The 13,021-nt window shown below is 34.5% G+C and overlaps 1 protein-coding gene across 8 annotated transcripts in view; it reads left to right on the forward strand.

The window, feature by feature from the left end:
- SBF2 (SET binding factor 2) overlaps positions 1-13,021 on the forward strand; it is a 287,512-nt gene that overhangs the window by 150,546 nt on the left and 123,945 nt on the right. The window lies entirely within an intron of this gene.

Genomic DNA, 13,021 nt, shown 5'->3' on the forward strand with positions numbered 1-13,021 from the left:
CTAATTACTTCTGTTTATATTATAGTTAATAACTTAAAATAAATTTTACCTTTTTTCTTTTTAAGAATGATCAAAACCAGAAATTTCCTCTGTTACCCCAGTACATAGCTAGGTTGGGCCTTTATGGTGTGTGAACTTAGAGCAATAACATTCGGCAGTCATGGGTGGTGCGAGGTTACCTGCAGTAGTTTGCACTTAAGGAAAGTAAAGCTGGTTGTCTTGAATGATCTGGCAATTGGTCCTTCAGAGAGGGGTTAGGTGCTTGAATTCTTTGGCTTTTACCATGATGGAGGAGATTGTATAGAACTGTAAATAATTTAGGTTGGAGTGGACCTCTGAAAGTCAAAAGGTCCAATCCCATACTCTAAGTAGGCCCACTTTAGAGTTAGATCAGGTTGGTCATGTAGACATGGACTTGTGGAACAACTGGATGCATGTTAATGTTTGGGAGTCTGAGTATTTCTTCAGGCTGTGGGCAAAAATATGTGAGAAGCTCTTAGTTTAATGTCTGTAAACATAATATTTTGGCACATGGCTTAATCTTTAGCAGTCCACTTTGATATACAGCTCAGCCCATTCTTGTTCAGCTCTATCAAAGGACTCCGGAGTCTACAGCAATTTTCCTTTTTCAGCCTAGTGTTTTGCTGAGCAGGAGTATCCATGGCTACCTATTAAAGTCTCTTTGACTTCACTTTTTGTAGTAACAGTTGTTATTTTATAAATTTGCACTCTCATCTGATATGATATACCTCAAATAGTTCCTAAGGCAGATGGATCTTATATGGAACCATGTCAGGAAAACAATAGGAAGTAGAGCTAGAACTTGCTACTTCTGTGATTAAGATTTTTTAGGTAATATTTGACATTTTATACTTTAAAAAAAACAACTAATGACTCTTTTTAAATAGAGTCGTCATTTCCATATAACTTTCCTATAAATTTTCTAAGTTTACATAATAATATTAAAATATAATTAATTTTATCATTATTATTAGAAAATATCTATCCAGTCAAAAAGGGAAAAATTGAATTATAATGTTCCTCAAATTAGCTAACTTTTGTGATGGCTAATTTTTAAACTGACAATACTTGTAGGACATGCTATGCTTTATGTTTGTATTCTGAATGAAAGTAAAAGTAGTTCTACTGCTTAAAAAGTGTGGCCTCCTTTAGAAAACATAAATCCCAAAATAACCCAAAATCTGAAAGGAATATTTAAATTGTTGGTCATATTATTGCTTATATTGGCTTTTAAAGGCTGCTTTTTGAACATTAGGTTTTTCTGCTGTATTTTATCCTTTTATTTTGCTCCATGTCGTAGACCATATGTGTTATAATTTGCTGCTTTTTACATCAATATTGTTCAGAGAGAGGAGTTGTGGGTACACCTGCTTAAGCTACAGAAAATGGTGAGCATCGATAACAAACTAATATAAAAAGGTCATGAATCAATTAAGGCTGGAAGATAAAAGATGATTGCTAACCATAGGAGGAGAAAAATTCTGAAAAACCTTCTGTCGTGACTAGTAATGACAAGCAGTATCACTATATTTAAGATGAAGCTTGATCAAATTGGGATTGTCTGATATAGTCATGATGGTAAAAGGCTGGACTCTTTCATTGTTTATAGACCCTTCAGTCCCATATTTCTACATCTAGGATATATTAAAATATGCAGAATTTTTGCTTTTGACTACATTTGTTGACGCTTTGAGGAATGTTTTCTGTAATGTAATAGTTTCTCATTATTTTAATTGTGGTTTAGGGGAGATATTCTGTTCAGCCTCTCATGTAGTGTACTTTATGCCAACAGATGACTATATTGAATTACTGTATAAATGGGAAAAGACATTCCTGATAAATATATATGTGTATTTGTATGGCTGGGAAACATTATGAAAGGGTCACTGCACAGTCAGCACGTGAGCTGGCTTCAACTTGTTGACTAAGAAAATCCTAGTGTCTTCAACATAGAGCAAGAATTGTTTATATTTTAATACTTCATTATGTTCAGAAATAATGTAAGGGCAGCTAAGCAATGAGAGATTTAATCTGCACAATGTATGAAGTGACCCAATCCGGCATTTTCAGTACAGTAATACCTATAACTGGGAGATGCACTAAGATCAGAGCGTCGATGTGGGGCCCTTTCCACATCTCATGTTTGTTATGAGACTTCACTGGTATGAACCAGAACTTTTTTTATCTCTGTCAGGCCGTTTACAGACTTCTTGCCCAGCTCACTCAATTTTTTTTCTTTCTATGAGAAGTCATATATCATGTGATGGGAACATATATATCTTTTGTTGGAATTTAACAGCATGTATGATTAAATTAAATCAAGACAGTTTTATTGAAGTATATAATGAAGAAACTTCTAATCAGTCTTTGATCTTAATAAATTGTATACTGTCCAGCCTATGGAACCTGGCACCACATGTTGCATGAGTGGATGCTGCTGGCTTATGTTGTAGTTTCAGTTTAAATCCCAATGGCCAGTGAGCTGCAATTAGCTCTATAACCCAGCAAAAGAGAACTTGCCATTCAAGCTTTCCAAGTAGATTTGTGTAGCCTGTCAAAGAACCAATAGATTACTAAGGGATTTGATGTGGCATTTACTGCTAATGGGCCCTTACTGCTGCAACAGCAGAACAAAAAGAAAGTGTTCTCTTAGATATTGTTGGAAATAAAGGTATATTGTGATAGTGAACTTTGTACAGGGACTCTTGTGCACTCCAAAGTAACTGCACTTTGTGTTCAGTCACTGAGGCTTCATTTCCCCAGCAGCATAAACTGTCAGGCAGCCGATCCCATTTGTGAATGTTCATTTCCAGTTGCACCATCCTGCCCCATCCCCTGTACTAACATGGTACTTGGCTCACCCGTGCTGAGCTATTTTATCTCACCAAGTGAACAGAAAATATTTGGAGGGTGGAAGGAGGGAAAGTCATGTCTGTTTTCTGTCAGCAGTCTCAGGTTGTGGTTTGATGCTGTGGTTGTCAGTCTAATAGCAAAATGCTGCCATGAGAACAGATCCATACCTCTTCCAGCTTGAAGTAGCTCACCTTGGACTCTTGTGAGCTTTAATGCAGGTGTAAAGAAAGCAGCAGCAGCATGTGGGTGGGATAAGACTGTCCCTTTCAATGATAGCCATTAGAGCAGCGTACAGTCAGGTAATGTCAAACTATTCCTTCAGTACATGCTGCTCAGTTTTTTTTATATTTGTTTGTCTCATGTGGATACACTGAAAGCTCTGCCATTACCAGTATGATGCTGGTACTGAGATGCCAGCCATCAGGAGACAGGATTCTGCAATGTGTCGGGAGGCAGTGACCAATATTTCTTGTAGTGTTCACTGTTTTGCAGAACAACGAAGCACATGAAATGAGATGCTTGCTTATTTTTTATCCAGTCCAAACTTGTATTACTAATGCCTCTTTTAATGTGACAAAATATGCAGTAGTTCATTTTAAGCAAATTATAAATTTTGGAAGGAAAAGACGTCTGACTTAAGTAAATATTACTGTTAAATTAAAGAAACTTGAAGCTGTGTATTTGATAAAGTGCTGTATTTAATGAGCTGTTTTTTAAAATGAAGCTTTTCAAATAAGATGAAAAATAATAAAATTATTTATTACTGTTTGCTTTATAATAATGAGGTGAAAATTTTTTAAAAGGTTAAATGAAAGTTTCTTTTGAGATATTTGAGAAGAGAGTAATTTTCTATTTATAGTAGGACTTCAGAAAACAACTCTCAGAAGAGTGAAAACAAATAATTTTTTTCCAGAGATGAGAAAAATGTAAACTCCAAAAAGCAAATGTCTAATAAAAAAACAAACAAATTTAGAAAAGGCAAAAGAGGCTTACCTCTGCTTATAGAAAATACTGAAACAGATTCTACTTGGAACAGATTACTTTTCTTTCTACTTTTGCTGGTAGGAATGCAGAAATAGCTTTTCTTATGATTCCAAAGCAAACTTGATAGCAGTTAAATCATAAGACCTTGCAAAACTTTAAATTTCAAAAGCGTTAATACTTGTGCTGAAAAGGAAAGAAATAACGGTTCTATAGAAATTTCATTCCACTTGTTCTTGTAAAATCATGTTTAAATTATTGCTATTTGGTTGCAATGTGGACTGAGTTATCCCTATCAGGAAAATCTCAGACTATTTCACAAAGAAAGAATTTTTGAAGATCACTAAGCATTTTGCAGAGAATCCAATTATGATATTTTAAGAAAATAAAGTGACTTTTTTTCAGTTTTCATGTTTATGGTGTTTTGCAGTTTCCTTAATTGAATATCTGTGGTTTTATGCTCCATGAATATCAACCAACAGTGGTGGCTGAAGGTAGGTCTAACAGAATATCCTAATCAGCCACCTCTGCTCTTGTTGTCTTTGCATTTGTTTGATTCCATTAATATAATGCTTCAGTAGTTATGTCCCTTGAGAAAGACTTTGTAGTCCTTTAGGCAGGAAACAGATATGTTTGCAATTTCTTGTGTATCCTTGACCACTTTTCCTGTGTACAGTTCAAGAATGACAATACTCTTCTCATTCTTGGATATTTTCTTTCTAAGGATCGCAATGGTATTACTCTCGCTCTGCATTGGTTTTTTTTAAAGGATGTTTTGTTAAAGGACATTTTTCTGCTTTAAATTAATCCAGTCAGACTATGGGTATCCATTCGCTCCATCAGGATTTAATTTATAGTATTTCTACTAAGAATATTTTACAATCCATTACACATGGCAGTCTTTCCCATATGTTATACTGTTCTTTTTCATATTGCAGCTACTCATAATTTTGTGAGTTTCTCTATTTTGCCTATCTGTCGGCTTTATTCTTAGCTATGAGTGAAATGCTTTTAAAATTTTATGTAAATAAAGCCATGTATTTATCTTGAATTAGTCATTGTAGTTTGATTCAAATGACTCGAGACTTGCTGTTTTATACGTAGCTGCAAAGACGACAAAAATATCCATCATCAAGGTAAAAAGTCATTAAGTGTTTTCATATGCTTCTTGTGATGGTGAAAGTGAAATGTATCAATTTAATACCTTTAGCATATACCTTTGTATTTTCAGAAATTCTGGTTTGCATGTTGTGCCTATGAGTAAATAAAGATTAAGGTTTCAAGATCAGGGTCTGTGATATGCTGGTATCTGTAAGTAGACGTCACCATACCAGTTTTCCGATGCTACCTAGCTAACACGGCTAAGTCCCATAAAAAGGGTGTCATTAACATGTAGAAGTTGTTCAGGCTTTATTCCCAAACATTTCTTGAATTGTTGAGATTGACAATGAGGGGATAAATATAATAATTTCATTTTGATGTGCAGCTTCCCTGTTGGGTAACATACTTTGCTAATTGGCTTAGATGCAGAATAATTTCCAATAGTCTCTAAAAAGTCATGGTTATAACTTTGCTTTCTATTCATCTTGCTGTGGCTTTGATTCTGTGGTCAGAAAAGTTAATATCTTATAATAATTTCCCTGATTTCTAACATGAAATGTTAAAAACAAATTGGGTTGTCTGAAAAATTTTTAATGCTCTTTCTGAAGTTTAAAATGTCTGTTGGTGGCTGAACAGAAATCCTCCTTTACTTACAGAGACTTTACCATATATGAATCAGTTTGGAGAGCTCGTAAATTGCAGTAACTATTTTTGATTACTTAAATAAATCAGCAGTTTCGAATAATTTCTCCTTCACATCAAATTATGATTTTAGATTTGCTATCAGAATAAAGAAAGATAATTTTGGCTAATTTAACTGCTATAAATCATTTTTATAGCATGTGCTTACTTTTCCAATGTCTCTTTTGATGTATGTGAGAGAGAAGGTTTCACAAAATATTTGGTACAAACAATAAATTCATGTTTCTTAAAATGGCAGTTCTAAAGAAGGGAAGTCACCTATAAAAATTTCTAAAAATGTGGGAACATTTCAGTAGCACTCTCCCACCTCTACTTGGGGAAATCGGGCAGCATTTCAGTTCATTAGTATGTATCTGTTATCCCAGTGCACTCAAATTCTTTTACAAAATTCTTTCATTGAGTTTTGATTAGTGTGGGCCTGTGAAGGTTATACAGAAATTCTGTACTCTGATATTAGTTTTGTACAGGATTACTGTTTATCTCTACTTAATTACTTTCTCAGGGCTGGAATACTAGATATTGGTGGGATAAACATCCAAAGCAAATAGCTTCCTATTTTAGGTATCTCACTAGATAACTAAATAACTAAGCAGAAGATGAGATGTGAAATGAGATATGAAAATAAATCATATTTCAGCAGAACAGGCTATTACTCAAATGTTAATGCCTGCATGCATAAAGAGACAGACAGTCAGAGAACAAAACCTTTGGTTTTAACCTGATAGTTAACAGTTCAATATTGAGAAATATTGCTTGCCACCCTCCCTGTAGGAGAAAAAAAAATTAATCTCATGTTTGATTTGCGTGAAGACTATCTTCCCCTTAACAGCTCTGAATTTAGTTTTATATGCAAACCTACTTTGGCTGACATTGTCTTGGCATTTATTCTTTACTAGAATTTGAATTTGATGTGTGTTCAGTAAAAATAAGAAAATATACAAAACCAACATTTAAAATAAAGTTACTAAATCTATTTTTAGTAGCACCTATAAAGCCTTGTCTGTATGAGCCAGACATACAATCAGTTGCAAACCTTCAATTGGTAATGCAGGTTATGTTGGTGTGATTCAAAGTTACTGCTTTCATGTAAATTTGGCATTTACCTCCCTGCCATGTGAGTACTTTCTATAAATGAAACCATTATTTGTCTGTTTTACCCTCCATTGTCTTTTCTGCTTTATTGAGAAAACTCACTCAACACACTCATATAAATCTTGAGCCTATCAGTCTCACTTTGGATATGTATAGCTTTAAAACTGTGCATATTAAATGGTTTTGCACTTCTCTCTTTCAGGGATGAAGATCTTATTACCTAAATATTTTATTATTAATTATCTTTAGCTGTATCATTGTCTCTGGAAAAAAAAAAAATTGCTGATCATGTTCACTCAGTGTATTGGCAGACTTGTGTTTGAAGGCTCAAGAAATCCGGAGGGCTTTTGCTGCTCCTTTAAGTAGGGCTGCAGAGGGATTTAATGAAATTGGTAATAATGAAGTGATATCAATGTGCGAATGACAGACATCACCGTGTGTCTTCCTAAGTAGATCATACACTGTGCTTAATCCCTGTTTCCTTGTGCCTGTGTAATTTCGGGTTTGGATGACAACCATCTGCTTGAGTCAGTGTTGACAGAACACAGTTGATATTGCTAGACTTCGGGGGAGCAACAGTGGTAGGAATATTTATTCATCAGCTGAAGAGATCTTTTTTATATATATACTAATTTTCACAGTCTCTTTGATATGCTGTTTAATGATCAGTTGGCTTTTGTGGCATTTATACCAGAATCTTTCTGTATGGTCCTCCTGTTCCTTACCTCTTCCCACCCTCCCCAAAGGCTGGTTTGTGGAGAAGCCTTTGTTCTGCCCTGCTTCTTACGAAGAACACACAACATTCATGGTTCAGATACTGAATCGCCTTCACTTCAGTTCCAAAATCAAAAGTTTATCTCTAAAAATGTGATTTGATTTCAGTACTGCGTGTCACACCCATGTTTGCTTCTATGTGCTTAGAAATTAGTACGAACACTTTATTCATGAAATGTTTGATTCTTTGAGGGAGTCTTAGCTGAAGGCTCTGTGCTTTAGAGACTGCTTCTCTTCCTCCTTAGTCTGACAAAGACCAAATAAGTTAATCTCTTGGTGTACTCGTCTGAGTCATGTTTTCTGTTGCCCAGCCAGAAAGCAGGATAAATTAACCCTCACAAAACTGTCTGCTGGCACAGCTAGATTGCTCCCCATTTGTGAGCAAGTTTGGCTATGATTTAATCATGTAGTGTGCAGTGTAGTCCTACCCTAATAACACAACTGCATACTTTTCTAAATGTGAATTGATCCTGAACTGAGTGACATAGCAATTTTTGGGGTTTGTTTTAATTGTGTGTAGTTGATTGGAGAGACCATGTAATTTTTGGCTTGACGAGTGCAATTTGGCAAGGATTACCTATGTGAGTATTGACTACAATTGGTGCCTCTCATTTATTAGTAAAGCTTGTATTTTGTTCATTAGCAGTGCTATGCAGCTAGATCTAGAAATAAAAATGAAAAGAGTTTTGTTTTTCTCTACTTTTTTCCCAGTTATCTTTAGAGCTTGACACTGCCTGGCACAGAACTTGTACTATGCACTCTCCAGTGGCCTTTCAGAAAGGCTTTTCAGTCTTTGTTGACCCATTTCCTGGATTAGTCTGGCTAAGTTATGGATTATTTTGTCTATTAAGCTTTTTCTTGTGTCCAGTAATTCAAGAATGGCATATTGGCATAATAATGTATTCAACCAGTTGAGTTTCCAAATCTCATGTTTATAACTCTTTACAAAAGTCTGAAGAAGTTAGTGATAACATTTTGGATTCACGCAATATAGAGGACAGTTGTTAATTTGTCGACTACACTTTGTGTTTGGGGTTTTTTTAATCATGCTTAAATAAATACTTAAATTCTAGAACAACAGGAAGCAGGCAGAATGATACATTTGTTGATGTAGGATGTCAGATAATTTAGTACAAATTACAGATTCTTTAAATACTTGAAAACAGTGAAGGTCAGGAAGCCTCCATTCAAATTTTTCCAGTGTATGTATAATATTTTACAGGATGTCTGTCTGTAGACTGCAAAAGAGTAATCTGTAAAAATCAACTTGTTTGTTGTTTTTCGTGTTGTCTATTTATGCCCTGACAAATTAGCATCGGATGTAGTGTGGAGTCTGAAGACCAGTATACGGTTCAAGGTTACAGACAGACACGATTGTGTCTTGTAGCATGAGGAAACCGGGCTCAGGCTGCTATTTGGAACTGTTTGTTTTCAGTAAACAATGTGCAAGGCCTGAAACAACACCTTGGTGGCTTGGTCACATAATTTAATCAGTGGTTTAAATTGTTTAAAAAAGGAAAGTAATCAAAAGCCTTACTATTTATAATTTGTGTGATTCTATCAGTTGAAAATTTCCTTCACAGTCATTATATTGCTCATATTCCTGAAAAAATATATTTCAAAGTACGTGTGGAGCAATAATTTTGTATTGAGTTAGTGGCTATCATCTTCAAAATAAGAAAATTCCAGATCAGATGTCTATATTGTACACTTGATTTTATTTATTTTATATTTTCTGTATTGTATACAGTATTTAAAAAAGAAAAAAAAGAAGAGAGGGAAGGAAAACAACTGGTACCAAAAAAGCTGTCTGGGCTGTACAAGTTTTTCAGTCAGTGGAAGCGGTTAGCCTGGGTTTCACTGTCCAAGTGCATTTCCAAACTGAGTAGCCTGTTTTCAAGAAGCTGGTCAATATTGGTGGTTAGCTTATCAATGGAAGAGCACTTCTATTACGCAAAAAAAAAACCCCAACACAAAACCCCCCAAAACTTCAGAACCTCCTTAGGTATAAATTTAGTATTTCTTAGGCTGCGAAGCTTTCATTCAGGAAAGAAAAGGGTAAGTGCCAGTGAGGTTCTCACTTTAAACTGGCTTTTGTGAAAGATACCTAAAGAAATGACCTTGGTTATGTCTTGGCTTTTTTTTTTTGTATTGTATTGTTATTTCTTGTAAGTTATTTATGTATGTTTTATATGAACTCTGATTATACATAGGACAAGTCAAATACTATCATTGTGGTATATTCATTTGTATTGTAGGTACCTTGCAGAAATGAAAATAATTTTATTTTCAAATGCAAGCACACAAGATTCCTAGTCTCTTTTTTAGTGTTTCTGCTGAAATGTGGCCAGTTTTGGTGAGGTGACTTTCTGCTTTTTATGCATTCAGAACGCAGAAAATGGCCGAGAGAATTCAGAAATAACTTTTAGATGGAGATTCAATCCATTGAAAATTCCAGGTTCGGCTTGAAGTTAAGAACATCTATAAAGTTATGTCAGTTACATTAGGTAGCTATTTCCCTAATTTCCCTAGTGAAACATGAAAGGCTCACAAACTGTATCATCACTGCTTAACAGTTTAAATAATAATAAAAAAAAGCATTGGTTTTTTTCTTCTTTTCTCCCTTCTTTTTATTCCAGTAAGTGTTGCCTTTGAGTATAGTCCCTTTGTCCTCCAGTAAAACCCTGGGAGGAAGGTAGAACTTGTGAACTCCAGGCTTACTGTAGTTGAGTTCAGGTGACAAACTTGTTGTTGTTGTACTTTTTTTTTGTTCCTGAGTTTTACACAAACGAAGACCTTATTTTTCTCGTTACCAAGATCATACTCTATTAGGTAGAGAAGTTGAACTTCAGTGAAACTTCAGCACTGAGTGTTGACCTGTCTTCTAACAGTGTACAAGAACTTGGGTTCTTAAAAGAAACTGTCAAGAAAAGTCAGCAAGAAAAAAAAAATTTACACTGACTAGACATTCAAAACTTTCTGTAAATTGAAGACACTTACCAAAACCCATTTCTCACAGTGGTGAAGATAAAAATCTAACAGACATACAAGTTAACGCTATATATGAACATGAAGATTACCTATATTAGCTATACAATAGTATATCATTTTAGTAGTCCCTAGGAGACTGCATGATCTTGTGCTGTACAGCCAATGTGTTCTCAGTTTTTTTAATATAACAAAAATAATCATTGTAACCATAATATTTTGTTTTGGCTTCATAGACAGGTATCAACACTAGAAAGTCAGAATGTTTTGTGTACATCTTCTTTTTAGAAGGCCAGTGTTCAAATAATATGAAGTACTTGCAGGTGTCCTCCGTATACATAAACAAATAATTTTGCTTTCCACTTTGTTAATGTATTTTTAAAGTAAAAATTTAGCATTTTTAAAGTGCGCTTTAATTACGTACTATTGAGAATTGTGTATTGTTTTGATATCTGATGAGGAAGCCTATATTCAGAAGAGATTTCAAGTGAAAAACGCTGATACTGGATAAGTTTGAGGACTTTTAAAGGTATTAGAATTAAGATATTCCTTCTAGACTCTTGAATCATCATAGTCCACTGCAAGAGAATGTCATATATCTAGAAAAAAGGTTGGTTTTTTTACACAGCTTGATTTCAGTTGAATACTTTCTGTAAAGGCATGTTTTCATTCTTTGTGAAACACAATTTATAGTCAATAATGTCTAGAAAATATTTTATATCTGTTACCTCTCAGCCTAGGTTGCAATTCTAAGACATGCAGAATGGACAACCATTTTTTTCAAGAATTTTTAGTTATAGATATTTTGATCACAAAAGGGTTGTTGTTTTGGTTTTGGTTTTTGGTTGGTTGGTTTGGTTTGGTTTTTTTTAGAGAATTTAGTTGTACCAAATGTTGTGAATATTTGTGAGTTTTGTAGGGATTATTTTCCTCAGTAATACCTGCCCAAACATTCAAGTTTTATAGGGGATTATTTGAGAATTTCTGTATGTCATTATGGGGGAAAAAAAGTGTCATGTGTAAAACAAACAAACAAACAAAAAAACAAAAAACAAAAAAAAAACCAAACACCCCCCCCCCCCAAAAAAAAAAAAACCAAAAAACAAAAACAAACAACAACAACACAAAAGTATTCCTAAATGTCTTAGTAAGATATTTGATGTGGAATGAAATGGTGTAAAAAACCCACTTAGCTTGAAAACAACAACTTAGTTTAAAACAAAAAGTATACTCCAAAGCAATCTTAAAAATCTTTTGGGAAAGGAACAAGGGCAGTTTTGCATAAAAAGGGCAGTCAAGTTTTCAATTTCCTACAGAGATTTTTTTTAAACAGGCAGCAGTTTCTAACTTTGTGTTCAAATATATACATACCCTTGTACATACATACACAAGCAAGGACACTATTTCAGGTTAGCTTCTAACCATTCACTGATGAGTGCTATTTCATTCACATAAGGAAACTAGATTGTTTTTTTCTTTAACACTATCCTTACATTGTGTATTATAAAGCAGTTTTTTTTATACTAACACAGTATTAATTATGCCACTGAAAACAATAGCAAATATTTGCAACAGTAACTCACTCAGCCTTATAACAAAGCCTTCTGTCCTTGAGTCCTCTCAAGTCTCTGCCTTTGATTTCATGAGTCTGTCCTTAGGATTCTTGGAAAATGGACTTTGAAAGCACAAGCTATTATGTTATTGACTTGTTCATCCTAAGAATTAAGTCATTTTCTCAAAAACCCTCTCTAAATCCTTGTCCCTTCATATTTATGAACCAAGCTCCACTCCAGTGAAGCAAATTTTCATACAACATCATAGAAAAAAAAGATTTGTCAAAACATGTGATGAAAATTACTAAAGGAAAACAAAGTGTTAATTATCATATGAATATAGTGGCTCTCAGTAGTCACACTTCTTATTGGGAAGGTTATCGCAAGATAAGCAGTAGTTTTGTAAAGGTAATACAGGCTGTCTTACTGATAACACAAGCTATGTCCTCAGGGAAACATCATACATTCCAGCATATTTCAGGAAATTTCATAAATTTCAGCGTATCTCACATATCTCAGACATGTCTGCTTCTCAGGATGGGACTTTGTTTTAAAGGAAATATATTTTTGGTCTGCCCTGAAAGCACGTGGCTTTGTCTCCTAGGTAAATTATATTGTCTTAAAGTCATCTAATTCATGAGTCTTACCCTAAATCTAGTGGGGCTTGTTTAAACAGTCAGCTCTTCTTTAACATACCCTTCTAATGACATGTACGTTCTTACTGCCCTTTTTTAACCTTGTGACTCCTAGAATGCTCTCCATGGATAAAGCATGAATGTATTTACTAGGAAGTCTTTGTCATTTTCTTCTGGGCTCAGCAGTATGATTCCTCCCCCCCCCCCCCCCGCCCCGAGATACATAAAGATTAAGCCTGGATCAGTGACCAGAATTGAATTCTAGATACACAGAAGGCTATGAAGAAGATACACATAATACTGTTTGAAGTCGTCATTAAG

The sequence above is a fragment of the Ciconia boyciana genome, chromosome 6 (assembly GCF_034638445.1).
Source record: "Ciconia boyciana chromosome 6, ASM3463844v1, whole genome shotgun sequence".
NCBI lineage: Eukaryota > Metazoa > Chordata > Aves > Ciconiiformes > Ciconiidae > Ciconia > Ciconia boyciana.